This window comes from Lissotriton vulgaris, chromosome 8, assembly GCF_964263255.1.
Source record: "Lissotriton vulgaris chromosome 8, aLisVul1.2, whole genome shotgun sequence".
Taxonomy (NCBI): domain Eukaryota; kingdom Metazoa; phylum Chordata; class Amphibia; order Caudata; family Salamandridae; genus Lissotriton; species Lissotriton vulgaris.
The window spans coordinates 473310540-473326290 of record NC_141696.1 but is presented as its reverse complement, the minus strand read 5'-3'; the positions used below and the strand labels follow the sequence as shown (position 1 = coordinate 473326290).

Here is a 15751-nt window from a genome sequence, read left to right as displayed (position 1 = left end):
CCGGTTGAGGCCTCGCTGTGCCTGCCCCCTACTGCCCTTCCCCCGAGAACTTGGCGCCTCAGGGATACCCTTTTACATCCGAAGGTGGTGGTGGATCGTATCGAGAGGGTAACCCGTGATTATCTGGCGCATAATGACAACGCCGACACCACCCGAGCCACGCAATGGGCAGCGTTGAAAGCCGTCCTCAGGGGGGAATTCGTGTCGGTCTCCGCGGCGGAAAACAAAGAGCGGCAGGCCAAAAGGGAGGAACTTACCGATAGGGTCCGGGAGCTTGAGTTGATTCACCGACGGACCGGGGCTCCGAGGATCTGGCGGCAGCTGAAAGACGAGGAAGCTTCTGGCAGCCTTGGACACGGATCGGGCAGAGTACGCAGCCCTACGGCTGCGCCATGCCTATTACACGGGGGGAGACCGCTGTGGTAAACTGCTGGCTAATAGGCTCCGGGCGGCGCGACAGAGCCAGTCGGTGAAAGAGATCCTCGACTCCAGTGGAAATGTGGAGACGGAGCACGCCCGCATATCGGCGGTGTTCCGAGGCTTCTACGAAAACCTCTACACTGGTGACCCACCGGATGGAACGGCCCTATCCTCCTACCTAGATTCGATCACTTTACCGTCCTTGGATGTATTGCAGGCGGAACATTTGAGCAGGGACATCGGGATAGAGGAGGTGGTCTCGGCCATTGCAAAACTCAAACACGGCAAAGCGCCGGGCCCGGACGGCTACTCTGCCCTTTTTTATAAAACATTTTGCGTGACCTTAGCTCCTGTCCTCACTCGCCTTTTTAACTCCTTCGCAGAACCTGGTGTCATCCCGCCTGATCTCCTCGGAGCCTCCATCTCCGTTATTCCTAAGCCTGGAAAGGATCCCAAGCACTGTGGGTCCTACCGACCAATATCCCTCTTGAATGTAGACTTGAAACTCTATACCGGGATCTTGGCCAGGCGCTTGGCACTTCACCTGCCCGGTCTAATTGATCCGGATCAGGCTGGCTTTGTCCCGGGGAGGCAGACTGTTGATAATACGAAAAGGGTGGTCCATCTGCTGGAGAAGGCTTCTAGAATTCCTGGAGAGAGAATGATGCTGGCGGTGGACGCGGAGAAGGCGTTCGACCGAGTACATTGGCCCTTCCTGGAACAGGTACTAATGAAGGCTGGCATCGGGGAGAAGTTTCGCACCATGATCCTCAACTGCTATAAAGCACCGACAGCCGTGGTCCGTGTGAATGGATATACTTCCACAGCCTTCAATATTGAGAGAGGTACTAGGCAGGGTTGCCCACTTTCGCCCTTGCTCTTTGCCTTATACATGGAGCCGTTGGCTCAGCGGGTCAGGGATAACCCAGTGGTGGAAGTGATACGGATGGGCGGGTTTACGCACGCGATCAGCCTTTATGCTGATGATGTCATCTTCACATTAGCTACACCTCGGACGGCCCTACCGGCCTGTGTGCAGGAGCTTGCCGCCTTTGGTGCAGTCTCCGGCTTTAAGATGAATGTGGGGAAATCGGTCGCTTTGGATATCTCCTTGGAGCCGGCCACCAGGGAATATTTGCAGGGCGGGTTCCCTCTGCTTTGGTCCTCGGAGGCGATACCGTATTTGGGAATCAAGATAGCGCCCACGCTGCAGGCCATGGTATTGGCAAATTACTCGGCCTTGGGAGCGAAGATTAGAGAGGAACTGGCCCGCTGGAACCGTGGGATTCTCTCATGGTTAGGACGGATTGCTGCCATTAAAATGACTATCTTACCCCAGGTTCTCTATCTGTTCAGGACTTTGCCGCTTCAGCCGCCGGTCGGCTGGATCCCGCAGTTGCAATCGGATGTGGGCCGCTTCATATGGCAAGGGAAGAAGCCTAGGATACGCAAGGCCCTATCTCTTTTGCCTCCTGAGGCAGGGGGTCTAGGCATCCCGGATTTTCGTAAGTACTTTCAGGCGGCGCAACTCCGATACCTAGTGGAGTGGTGCAGATGGGAATCGGATAAGCACTGGCTTTTCCAGGACCAGGCGGTGGCGGGTCGGCCTCTGCAGGAGATTCCGTTTTTGCACCGCTCCCATCGACCTAAGAACTTGTATGCTTCCTTCGTCACTAGGGTGCCTTTACGAGTTTGGGACGCTACTTGCCTTAAATATGATCTTACCTCGTTTCCATCGCCGCTCTCCCCATTGGTGAACAATCCGGCTTTTACTCCCGGAATGGAGAGGGGGGCCTTCACGCACTGGCGGCAAGCGGGTTGTAGAGGTTTGTGCCACATGTACGGTCCTGAGGGGGTTATTCCGTTCACGCAGTTCCGTCAGGAGTTCTCTCTCCCTGAGACTGAAAGGCACCGTTATATGCAAGCTCGACATTGGGCTCTGCAGCCACAGGTCAGAGAAGCAGCGGATAGACCTTTCTCGCCATGTGAGAGATGGCTGATGACCCGTGCGTCAGATTCGAAACTAATTACGGATTTATACAGGTTTCTGCAGTTACCATCCACACACTTTTACAATCCAGGGAGAGAGAGATGGGAGCGGGAGCTTGGGAGAACGTTGAGTCCCAGGGAGTGGGACCAAATTTCATACAGGGCACGCCACTCAGCATATCATATGGGCCTTACTGACACCTTCACTAAAGTCACTACTTATTGGTATTACACGCCGGAGCGAATTCACGACTTTGATCGCAGTAAAGCAGACACATGCTGGCGGGGATGTGGACATCGTGGTACACTCACACACATCTTGTGGGACTGCCCTCTTTTGGCCGCTTATTGGGCGGAAGTGCTGGATGAAATAGATTCTCACTTTGAAATTGAGCTTCCGTGCTTCCCCCCTCCTAGGGCTCCCGAACGATTTGATGTATCCCCTGAAGTCCAGGAGGGGTAGGCAGATCGCCATTGCCTTAGGCTCAGCGGTTCAGAATATTTTGACACACTGGCGCACGGCCACGCCGCCCACGATCACCGGGTGGCTTCACAGATTGTGGCGTGTGCTGGGTATGGAAAAAATGTCTCTTGTAGTGGCTGGGGACATAGCCCAATTCAATGAGCTTTGGCAACCGTTCCATGCTCTGTTAATCACGGAGTTTAGAGAACTTACTTGCCCCAGATACCTCCGCCTCCTGCGGCTCACGAGCCCACCGGTACCTGACTGCTGACCTGGCAGGGGGTTCCCTCTTCCCTCAGGACTTTTGATCTTGTTAGGCACACGGGGCGATGATAATGCACTGGACAACGGGTGGGAAGGGTGGGGGGGGAGTTGGGTAGGGACAGTTGGGGGTGGGGGGGTGTTGTTTGTATGGAATTATTGTGTCGCACCGGACCTATGCACTCATTTACCTGCTTGGTTGGATCACCATCGCGACCCGTAATGGTTGGCTTATGTGCTTGTTGAATCCTTGGGTGTTGCAGGAACCTTTATGATAATATGTATTTGTCTTGGTGTGTCATGATGAATAAAATACTTTAAACCTAAAAGAGGCTTAACAACTGCCGATTTCCAAGGAATTGGAAAGGATCCCTCATCAATGGCCATGTTCATAACCTGCAAGAGGGGAGGGAGGACGGTCTCTTTGCAGGACTTCAAGATTTTTAAAGGGCAGGGATCAAGAGGCGAACATGATTTAGTGGCATCGAGAAGGTGATTTAATTCGTCCTGCGTCAAATGAGGGAAGCTGGAGAAATTGGACGAGGAACCCAATTCAGGGGTCTCAACGTGTGGAAAGGAGGAAGGGTGGGACAAGAGTGCACTGTTGGCATCCAGTTCAGTATTTAGGGATTTGAGGGAAGTATGAATATCAGAAATTTTGGAGTGGAAGAAGCCTGCGATATCATCGCAGAGCTCCTGCGACTCATTCACTGATTCAATAATTATAGGTGTTGACAAAGTTTCAATGATTTTAAAAAGCTCTCTAGATGATTTCAGTGAGGTGGTAATCTTGTTGAAGTAGTTCTTTTTTCTTCAGCTATGGCCTTTTTGTATTCTCTCAGGGCTGACTTATGTAGGTTTAACCCCTGGGGGTCAGAACAGGCATACCAGGCTCTCCTTCTGTCTACATTTCTGCCGTAGTAATCTTAGGTGTTCCGAGAACCAGGGCGATGAGGGACTTTTCCTGGCCGAGGGTTTTTTTTTAACAGGTGCTAGCGAGTCCAGGGCATTAGTGAGAGCAGCCGACAGACCCAGAGCGGCTTTGTTTGCATCAGGCAGAAAGAGGAGATGGATATCTGTCAGGAAGGGGGTGAGTGTAGTGTTGAATATATTATTGTAGTTCCTCCTAATCTCCCATCCTTTCTTATTGGTTTGATCAGAACCAGAGGAAATCATGGTGAAATAAAATGGAATTGCCCTATGATCGGACCAGGACAGGGGGATCGGAGTTCCGATCACCAGTCTGGTATCATTGGAAAAGATACCATCTAAGGTATGTCCAGCAGTATGAGTAGGGCCGTCAACGAGTTGGTTAAGCCCATAGGAAGTTAGACCCTCTATTAGAGCTTTGGTGTTATTGTCCTCTAGTAATTCCAAATGAAAATTGAAATCACCAAGGAGAGTGAACTTAGGCCTACTGATGAACGGTTCTAGTAATGTGAGTAGATTGTGACACAAATTGGTCCTTGGGCCAGGGGGCCTATAGCAAAGGATACCAACAAAGGAAACAGAGGGAGCTAACTGTATGGTAAAATGCAGTGCCTCATGGTTCTCCGTGGGGGATGAGAGGGGGTCAATGCGACAGGTAATACAATCTCTGCAAATTATTCCCATTCCTCCACCCCTACGCCCAGTTCGGTCCATTCTAGTCAGGGCATAGCCATCAGGAATAGCCTCGACTAGATCAGGGCCAGATGAAACAGAACCCCAGGTCTCTGTTATAAAGACCCAGGAAGGCTTCCTCTGTGCTACAAATTCATTAAATGCAGTCTTATTTTTAATCAAAGATCTGGCGTTAATGAGAAAGCCAGTTAGATTTTCCAGATGTTCAGGGAACTTAGCCTTGGCCTGACGTTTTCTAGGTGGTCGGGGACGAGCGGGTGGGGAGGGGTTGCAGCCACACTTGTTGAGGAATATACCCTCTGGTGGTATAGTATGATGACACGGCAAAGTGGGGGGTCTTAGTGAGAGCATGGTGGTAAAAATACCTGACTCTTGTTTAGTGGAAGAGCGAAAGAGACCGTCATGCAGCACGTCCTCAGCGCGGACGGGCGCAGGCGGGCTGGACTCTTGCGTGACTCCGGCGAGCGATCAGGCGCGTCCGCAACGCGCGTCTGCTTCGCGGTGGCATTACCGTTTCTTTTATGGGCTTGACGACTAGAGCGCTGCAGGAGAATCCTCCCACCCACCTAAGATGGCCGCCGCTAATCTGAAGGTCCGTGTGCCTCAGCCCCAAATCGGCTGGGCACCAGTGATGCTGTTAGGTGAGTTAGCGGTTTGGGAAGCTGGCTGGTCGATAGCAGGGCGGGTCAGTAATTGGCTGTTAGACGGACCGGGAGGGTCGGCCGAGATTACGGGGAGAGGTCTCCAGGGAGAGCCGTCTCCAACGACTGTACAGGTAAGTAACTTCCCCCCCACAGACGGACACCACACAAGATTGAAGGTTAACGAGACTTTATATGCAATTCTTAGGTTACGTCGTTATGATACAAGGAGGTCTGGACTCAGGGGTCCCCTCGGTTCTGATCTCTGGTTGAGGAGAAAGGGTAGCGGGACAGTCTTAGTTACCAATGAGTTAAATAGCTCTCAATCCTCGAGCTCGGCGTGGTGGCTGATCGGGCCGTGGAGGAGCCAAGCAGGTCCCGAGATGGATGAAGGATGGTCGACGGGCCGTGGAGAAGCCAAGCAGGTCCCGATGAAGATGATGGTTACAACGGTCCGCGGCCTCGCCAGCAGATCCGGACGACGGTGAAGAATGAAGGTTACGACGGCTGTGGCAGCGCCAACAGGCAGGACGATGGTGCACAGGACAGAGCTACGGCAGCGCCAGTAGTCCGTCCAGGATGAGTTCCTCTTACGTCTCTCGACTCCAAGATACAACTGCCTTCCTGCTCTGGAGCTGCCCCAGTTATAGGGCTGGCGTGCTTTGATGTCCGGACCCTCGCACTTGGAGGTCGGGAGGTCCGGGATGAGGGAGTCCAGACACCCAGCAGGGGGGTGGAGCCAGCGCCCGGGGAGGCGATGGGCGAGCGGCACTGGGCGGGGGGAGAGCCATCGGCACCTCTTTCTCCCATTGACTTGCCAAGTAGCCCGCTCACCTCCTGGGTGGAGGGTGGTGCCGGATTGTCTGAGGCTGGGCTAGGCCCAGGGTTGAGGTCGATCGGGGGCCAGGCGGCCTCGTGGCGAGGTGTCCAAGATGGCGGCCCGGCTGGGTGCATGGCCGGCAATGGATCGGACCCACGAGGTTATCATGTTCGAGGGCAGGGGTCCCTGAGGGGACGCAGGGCGTGCAATGGTGGTGTGTGGTGCTTGCGTGACTGGGCTCGGGCCTGGTCGAGCCGGGGGAGAGCGGCCCGTCATGTGGCCTGTCCAACATGCGTCCCCCCCAGCTGAAGGCGGGGAGAGTTACCCATCCTCTTGGGGACTCTCTTCGTCGAGGCGGAAAAACCGGGACAGGCCATCGGCGTTGGCGTGGTCGGACCCAGGCCGGTGTTCGACTGTGAAGTCCATACCTTGTAAGGAGATGGACCAGCGTAGCAATTTTGGGTTTTCCCCCCGCATATGCATCAACCACTGCAGGGGTCGGTGGTCAGTCTGCACCCGAAAGTGGGTGCCAAAAAGGTAGGGCCGGAGCTTCTTGAGGGCCCATACCACAGCGAAGGCTTCCCTCTCTATGGTGCTCCAGCGTTGTTCCCGGGGTAGGAGTCTCCGGCTGATGAAGGCCACCGGTTGATCGAGGCCTTCGGTGCTCACTTGGGACAGGACCGCCCCAATGCCCTGGTCGGAGGCGTCCGTCTGGACGACGAACTCCCGGCTGTAGTCTGGGGCCTGGAGCACAGGAGCGGAACACATGGCGGCCTTTAACTGTTCGAACGCCGCTTGACACTCTGGGGTCCAGTTCACCTTCTTGGGCTGATTTTTTGACGTGAGTTCGGTGAGAGGCCCCACGATGGTACCATAGTCTTTCACGAACCTTCGGTAGTAGCCCGTGAGGCCCAGGAAGGCTCGCACCTCAGTTTGAGTGATAGGGGGTTGCCAGTTCTGGATGGCGGCAATTTTCAGCTGTAGGGGGGCCACTAGGCCGCTTCCCACCTGGTGTCCGAGGTAGGTCACCGACCCTTGTCCAATTTGGCATTTGCTGGCCTTGATCGTGAGGCCAGCTCGCTGAAGGGCTTGCAGCACTGCTTGGAGGTGGTGGAGGTGCTCGGTCCAATGGTGGCTGTACACAGCGATGTCGTCCAGGTAGGCGGCGCTGAACTCTTCGAGCCCCGCCAGGACCTGATTGACGAGCCGTTGGAACGTCGCTGGGGCATTCTTCATGCCGAAGGGCATGACCGTAAAGTGATAGTGGCCATCGGGGGTGGAGAAGGCAGAGCGTTCTTGTGCTCGGGGTGTGAGGCCGATCTGCCAATAACCTGCCGTCAGGTCGAAGATGCTGAGGTAGCGGGCAGCGCCCATTCGGTCGACCAGTTCATCTGCCCGGGGGATGGGGTGTGCGTCCGTTCTGGTGACTTCATTCAGGCCCCGGTAGTCGACACAGAACCGGAGTTCTGGTGTGGTCCCGGGGGCGGCTGCTTTGGGGACCAGTACGACCGGGCTGGCCCATGGACTGTCTGAGGGCTCGATGACCCCGAGCGTGAGCATCTTAGCTACTTCCGCCTGGATGCAGGCCCGTACCCGATCAGGTACGCGGTAGGCCCGGTGGCGGATAGGAGGGCTGTCTCCGGTGTCCACATCGTGCACACACCAGGAAGTGACACCCGGGGTGAGGGAGAACAGACTGGCGAACCGTGATAGGAGGGCTTGGCACTCTTGCCGTTGTTCTCTGGTGAGGGTCTCCGAGAGTCGGACCCCATCCACGGAGCCGTCTTGCTCCTGGGTCCGCAAGAGGTCAGGGAGAGGCTCGGAGTCGTCTTCAACCCCATTGTCTGTGGCCATCAAGAGGCTGAGTTCTGTTCGTGCAAAGTGGGGTTTCAGTCTGTTGGTGTGGAGGACTCGGAGCGGATTCCGGGCGGACTCCATATCGATCAGATAGGTGGCAGGACCCTTGCGCTCGATTACCTTGAAGGGTCCCGTCCATTTGTCTTGGAGAGCGCACGGTTCTGTGGGGGACATTACCCAGACCTGTTGCCCCGGCTCGAATTCAATGGATGAGGCGTTCTGGTCATACCATTTCTTCATGTCCTCTTGACTGGCCTCTAGGTTGGCTTTTGCTAGGTCTCTGAACCGCCGGGACTGGTTGCGGAGGGTGAGGAGGTACCGGAAGACATCTGGAGGACTCTTGGCCGGAGGCATCTCCCAGCCTTCTTTGATCAGGCTGAGTGGCCCCCGTACTGGGTGCCCATAGAGCAGCTCGAAGGGGCTGAAGCCTAGGGACTTCTGTGGGACCTCCCGGTAGGCGAAGAGGAGGCACGGCAGCAGCACGTCCCACTGGCGACGGAGGGGCTCTTCCAATCCCCCGATCATCCCTTTTAGCGTGCGATTGAACCGCTCAACAAGTCCGTTTCCTTGGGGGTGATAGGGGGTCGTGAAGCGGTAGGTGACCCCACACTGTTGCCAGAGGGACTTCATATATTTAGAAATAAAGTTCGTGCCTCTGTCACTGACGACTTCCTGGGGGAACCCCACACGGGAGAAGATCCCCATCAGGGCCCGGCCGACCACTGGGGCTGTCACGGTCCGGAGAGGAATAGCCTCAGGGTAGCGGGTGGCGTGGTCCACTAGTACCAGGATGAAGCGATGGCCTTGTCTTGTACGCGGGTCCAGGGGTCCCACAATGTCTATCCCGACCCTCTCAAATGGGGTTGTGACTACTGGAAAGGGTTGCAGGGGAGCCTTTAATTTGCGGCCGCTCTTCCCACTGGCTTGGCACGTGGGGCAAGATCGGCAATGCTGGTGCACATCGTTTCTCATTTTGGGCCAGAAGAAGTGGGTCACTAGGCGGCTGTAGGTTTTATCCTGTCCCAGGTGCCCTGCCAGGGGGGCATCGTGGGCCAGGTTTAGCAGGAAGTCTCTAAAGCGGAGGGGCACCACTAGTACTCGGTTGGCCCCCAGCTCGGCGATTCGTTGCTCGCTGTACAATAGATCATTGTCCCAGTAGACCCAATGAGTTCCGGAGGTATCCCCGGCGCTTTGGGCGAGCGCTTGTTGTCGGAGTCCCTCAAGGGAGGGACAGGTCTTCTGTTCCTGACGAAATTGTTCTTGTGTGGGTCCCCCTTCTTGAGCCCACTGATCAAGATTAGCGAGGTCGGAAGGTTGAGCAAGTTCGAGGGGGATGCCATGGTCGGGGGTCTCGGCGGGGGCGACCGGAGGCGGTGGCGCCGGCCATTCGGGTTCTTCCGGGTGATGGTTGGCACGGGCGGCCATGGACCGGGTGGTGACGCACGCCCAGTCTGGGACGCCCAACATCCCCAAGTGTTCTTTTCGCTCCACGGCTGCCCACGGGGAGCTTTCCAGGTCATTTCCGAGGAGGCATTCCACGGGGGCGTCGTCTCGGACCGTTACCTTCAACATGCCGGAGACCCCTCCCCACTCAAAGGGGACGCAGGCCATCCGACACAGACTTTCCGAGTTGTCGGCTGATCGCACAGGGCAGAGAACGTTCGGTAGATATTGTTCTGGGGTCACCAGATGACAGCGGACGGCTGTCACACTGGCCCCGGTGTCTCGAAGGGCTTCGGCCCGTTGTCCATTGATGCTCACCCATTGGCTGTACTTCTGGGTGTTAGCGGGTAGGGGGACCCGCGGGACCATGTCTCTTCCCCCTAAGCACGCGAGAGTCATGGCGGCTGGCTCCCACTCTTGATACTCTTGCTCGCCTGTTTCTTGTTCCTCGGAGATCTGTTCTTCCCCTAGTGCCGCGGCGGCCACCTGGCGGGGTCTTGGACTCTGATACTGCGGGCAGCTTGGGTCGTTTGCATAGTGGCCGACTCGTTGGCATCGGTGACATGTAACATTGGCTCTGTATCCCGGTCGCGCCGGGGTGCTGCCCCGGTTGGCCGGGGGGGTGGTGCTGGTAGCGGGGGCGGCCGGAGTATTGTCTCTTCCTCGTCCTTGGCCCCCTCCTCCTCCTCTGGGTCGGTAGTGACCATTGTTGTTCCTGTTCTGCTCGTAGGACCCATTCCGGCCCACTCTGGTGATCTCCCACCGGTCAGCTTCGGCTGCGAGCTGCCGGGGATCGGTTAACTTGCTGTCGAGGAGGTGTTGGCGTAGTTCAATGAAGCAATTGTTGGACAGATGCTCCCATACCATCAGATTGAACAGCTGCTCGTAGGTCGTGACGTTGTTCCCTCTGATCCAGCCTTCGAAGGCTCGGCTAAAGTACGTTACATAGTCCACCCAAGTTGTACCTGGAATGCGTGTGCAGTCTCGGAACCTCTGACGGTACATCTCGGGCGTGAGGCCATAGCGGGTGAGGAGGGCCGCTTTCATATGGTCGTAGGAGGTCATCTGGTGGTCTGGGAGCTGTAACAGAGTATCGCGGCCCTCATTGAGGAATTTGCCCCATAGGCCGGCTCCCCAGTCGGCTCTATCGATCCGGTGCGCAGTCATCGCGATTTCATAGGCCTTAAACCATTGCTGGATGTCGTCTTCTCGAAAATATTCTCGGACCACATCCTTGGGGATGTGCACTTTTTTCTCCGCGGTCCCTGGGGTGGACGGTCTGTCGGGCACCCCTAACTCTTTATTTTGTTTGCGCAGGTTGATCTCGGCTAGGTTCCGTTCGTGCTCGTACGTTAGTCTTTTTTCCTCGAGCTCCCTTTGCCTCTGTTTCTCCTCTCTTTCTTCTCGGAGGCGAAGGTGCTCTAAGTTTATTTTTTGCTCGGCCAATTTGAGTTCTATGTCCATCTTGAGTCGGGCCATTTCGAGTTCGTGTAGTCGGGCTTTTTCTCTTTCTTGGATCTCGTCTTGCGAGAGACTGGTTCTTTGCCCCTCAGGGGCCGTGTTGGTATTTTTCGCGGTGCTTTGCTCAGGGGCTTCGACATCCCCGGTCTCTGCCCAAGATTCTAGGGCATGCTTAAAATCGTCCTTGGTACTTAGTCCGGTGGTAGCGATACCTAGTTCGATGCAGAACTGCTTTAGTTCACGATGGCTGTATTCCTCTAGTTTTTCCATTTGGAACTTCTCAGTTGATCCGCTCTCTTTAGTCGACATTTGTTGTTCGTTGTGGGGTGAGCTACTCTCTGTACGTTATGCGGTGATTCGGATCGCGCCGCTGGCCACCAATGTTAGACGGACCGGGAGGGTCGGCCGAGATTACGGGGAGAGGTCTCCAGGGAGAGCCGTCTCCAACGACTGTACAGGTAAGTAACTTCCCCCCCACAGACGGACACCACACAAGATTGAAGGTTAACGAGACTTTATATGCAATTCTTAGGTTACGTCGTTATGATACAAGGAGGTCTGGACTCAGGGGTCCCCTCGGTTCTGATCTCTGGTTGAGGAGAAAGGGTAGCGGGACAGTCTTAGTTACCAATGAGTTAAATAGCTCTCAATCCTCGAGCTCGGCGTGGTGGCTGATCGGGCCGTGGAGGAGCCAAGCAGGTCCCGAGATGGATGAAGGATGGTCGACGGGCCGTGGAGAAGCCAAGCAGGTCCCGATGAAGATGATGGTTACAACGGTCCGCGGCCTCGCCAGCAGATCCGGACGACGGTGAAGAATGAAGGTTACGACGGCTGTGGCAGCGCCAACAGGCAGGACGATGGTGCACAGGACAGAGCTACGGCAGCGCCAGTAGTCCGTCCAGGATGAGTTCCTCTTACGTCTCTCGACTCCAAGATACAACTGCCTTCCTGCTCTGGAGCTGCCCCAGTTATAGGGCTGGCGTGCTTTGATGTCCGGACCCTCGCACTTGGAGGTCGGGAGGTCCGGGATGAGGGAGTCCAGACACCCAGCAGGGGGGTGGAGCCAGCGCCCGGGGAGGCGATGGGCGAGCGGCACTGGGCGGGGGGAGAGCCATCGGCACCTCTTTCTCCCATTGACTTGCCAAGTAGCCCGCTCACCTCCTGGGTGGAGGGTGGTGCCGGATTGTCTGAGGCTGGGCTAGGCCCAGGGTTGAGGTCGATCGGGGGCCAGGCGGCCTCGTGGCGAGGTGTCCAAGATGGCGGCCCGGCTGGGTGCATGGCCGGCAATGGATCGGACCCACGAGGTTATCATGTTCGAGGGCAGGGGTCCCTGAGGGGACGCAGGGCGTGCAATGGTGGTGTGTGGTGCTTGCGTGACTGGGCTCGGGCCTGGTCGAGCCGGGGGAGAGCGGCCCGTCATGTGGCCTGTCCAACATTGGCTTTCCAAATGCGTTTTTAAAGTAAGTCTTAAAAACACGACGAAGTTAAAAGTATTTGGCTTTCCAGTCAGGCAAATAAACATAAAAGCCAGAAAGGCTAAACATACATCATACCACCTCCCGGCTTCCGCCTCAGGAGGGAACAACATTCAGCATTTACCATTGCCATCCAATTTTGGACCAAAATGGTTCGAGCAAAATGTAATCTGAGCTGATAGTAATTCCAAGAGTAATGATCCAATGTTCTAATATGTTGAGTTAAAAAAAAAATCTGACAAAACAAATACAGACCTAGTGTGTAGTAGATGGAAGAAGTTAGATGCAGTGTTAAATTCGTTTAAACATGTTAAATCAACTTGTTTAAGAAGTAGGCTTTTTTTGCTCTGTGATAAACATTTATTGGATGAGTAAAATTCCTTTGAAAGGGAAATCAAACTTTTAGAACCATTGACCCCATATCCACCTTTTGACCAATCTATGAAAGCCTTTACTGGACCAGACTTGTGAATCCTTTTTTTTCCTACATATTTTTTAATTTTATGCTTTTATTTTTTATTTTTAATTCGCAGGTATAAGCCTGGGCCCTAGGGCTGGCTACTGTTTAGGGTCAGATTTTATAATTTTTCCACAGTACTCTCAAAGACAGACATTTTGAGGGCAGCTGTTTGGTGCTGTTCACAATATTAGGATTCAGCTTGGAATCTGGACTAACAATAACCCCACTGCATCATTTTAGTTTGTTTTGATAAAAAATGTGCCTATATTCTTTAAGCGAGACTGAAGTTAACATATGTGCAACCAGTAAATCTATTCTCAACCATAGGTACAGAGTTATCACGAAGCGAGTAAGATGGGAAAACTATGTTAGAATCTATATATTTTTTTGTACATTCACATACATTAGTTTCGATTCTTAATCATACAGACTTTCGTGCAGTTTAGTTTTTGTTCTCATTGTGAAACGTTGTTCAGTGCTCCTCGAATCCACGGAAAAACCAACCCATATAAACTAGTGGATTTTGTCTGGACATGGAGGTTCTTCGTTATTTGTAAAGTTATGAGCTAAATTACATTAGCCGTATTTTAAATGGCTCGTTTTTTGCTATTACGCATAAAGCATAGATTTTTGTTCCTCTGCAATTCAAATTATGAACCAGTCAAAACCAGATTGGTTTTTTTTCTGGGTTACTGGAACTTCTGGTTTTCCTTCTCTGACTGAAGTGCCACTTTCAACCGTTTTAAAGGAGAAGTAATGTTAAGAGGTATATTGACATTCACACAAGTTAGGTTTCATGCTGTACCGGTAAAGTGTGTTTTGAAAGGCCTATTGAAAATCTTCAAACTTTAAATTTATTTGGGTTAATTTCCAGTAAAATGAATACACTTTTTGCTGCTGCACATGTTGCATCGAGAAGGGTCTGCAAAACTCAGCCACTCAGTTGCCACATCAAACATCAAGTAAGTAATTAAAGTTGGTTTTGGCAGAAAACAACACCAGTAGCTTATATGGCGTTACTTTGCTTTGAAAAACATTAGTCTGGAAATATGAACGTGAAAGAGGGCCTGCTGCCTAGAGTCACTTGAGATATTTAGCGGAAACACCCCTTCCTGCCTTGTTTGTGAGGGATGCACATTGGCACGGCCGCCATTGGTGGAGAGGTGCTATGTTAATACCAAAACTCCAGACAGGTTTTGTGCAGACCCTTCTTTACTGATGTGTTTAAATTATTTTGAGATTTTTAATGTACGTTTAATATTAGGTAAACCGATTTTTCATTTGAATGAGAAAAACACAAGTTGTGTAAAAGAGCACAGAATGCCAGTAATTGGGATTGCAGTTGGTCATAACTCAAACACAATCTGTCTGAAATTGCCAACTCACCATTCGGTTGACAGTATGAGTGTTCCTCCTGCATATAAAGTATAGTATTATTATTTGTCCTTGGTATTAATGAAAATTCTTAGCCAGTTTCCCAAATAATTAAACCATTCATTCCCTCATTATGTAGATGTGGAGGGCCTGGTTTACATACGAATGCTTGTTTTTTGTGGATTTGAAAATAATGTGTCTTGCTTGAGATGTCAGTCAATTTTTTCTCTTGCTTAATTGGTTTTCTTTACTTCGTAATGTACCACTGTCAGGTGGTATGTTATGTTATATTAACTGACTGCAGCAGAAAGTCAAAAGGAAAAGAATAGCTTGGAGATAGGTTTGTCTATGTTCGTGGGTAAGACGATGGCTAGAAGATTATGGGCTGTAACTTGAAGGGAATAGCCACAAAATAGAGACTCTTCCCTCTAAGGGCCCGATTCTGATGCGGGTTGGAAAGCATTCCCACCCAGGGCCTGATTCTGATGCGGTTAGGAAGGCCTCCTAATCGCATTTGCTCCTTCCAAATAGGATCGGGAGCGACCCGGTGCCCAATTATGATGCGGTTAGGAACATGTGCTCCCATTGAAGTCAGTGGGAATCCAACCAAATCGTATCTGGAAGCATCCGGATGCATCCTACTTGGTCGGTCGGACTCTCTCGATCCGAGTGGGTCGGAAACCATTTCCAACCCGATTGGGCCGGGAAGCATTTCCAACCCGCATCAGAATCAGCCCCTTAATGTTTTAGTAGGAGTGATCAGTTTTTCTGGTCTTAGTAATGCCGATTCCGGATCACTGACATAATATCGAATACACAAATATAGAATGAACAAAATATCGAAGAAAAAATATAGAATGCAAAAATATCGGAGTTCTATCTACAAATAGGTAAGTACAAAAATATTGAATCAAAAATATTGTTAAAAAAATATAGTTAGTCAAAATATCGAATTTTTAAAAATGTCTTAAAAGTAATTTAAAATTAATGAAATAATAAATATAAGTAACTTAAACATACTTAAAAATACTTAACCTTAAAATTTTAAATAATTAATATAAGTTAAAAAAATTGAACATACAATTTTTTAATATATATTAACGTAATATTAATAAAAAATATAAAATATTTTTACTGTAGGATAGCGGGAGGGTAAAATTTACTATTACCACTCCAGTCAGACCCTCCAGGATATCGCGATTTCGCGATTTCGCGATTTGCCGCGAAATCGGCACTTTTTAAAAAATGCCGCGATTTTTACCAAAGTGCCCGCGAAATCGGCACTTTAGTAGAAATCGCGGCATTTTTTACAAAGCCGCTATATCCTGGGGTTCTAATGGATGTAATCCTGTTCATGGGATTAACTCCGAGGTTCCACTAGGGGGAGCTGCAGTCCTACCTTACTCTGTGCCTTGCATGGAGCTGAAATGCAAAGCGCCAACAATCTGTTACTCTCGGATTCCG

The 15751-nt window shown here is 52.2% G+C and overlaps 1 protein-coding gene across 1 annotated transcript in view; it reads left to right on the top strand.

The window, feature by feature from the left end:
* Window positions 1-15751, top strand: part of SCML2 (Scm polycomb group protein like 2) — a 749380-nt gene that overhangs the window by 21952 nt on the left and 711677 nt on the right. The gene's annotated exons all lie outside the window — the stretch shown is intronic.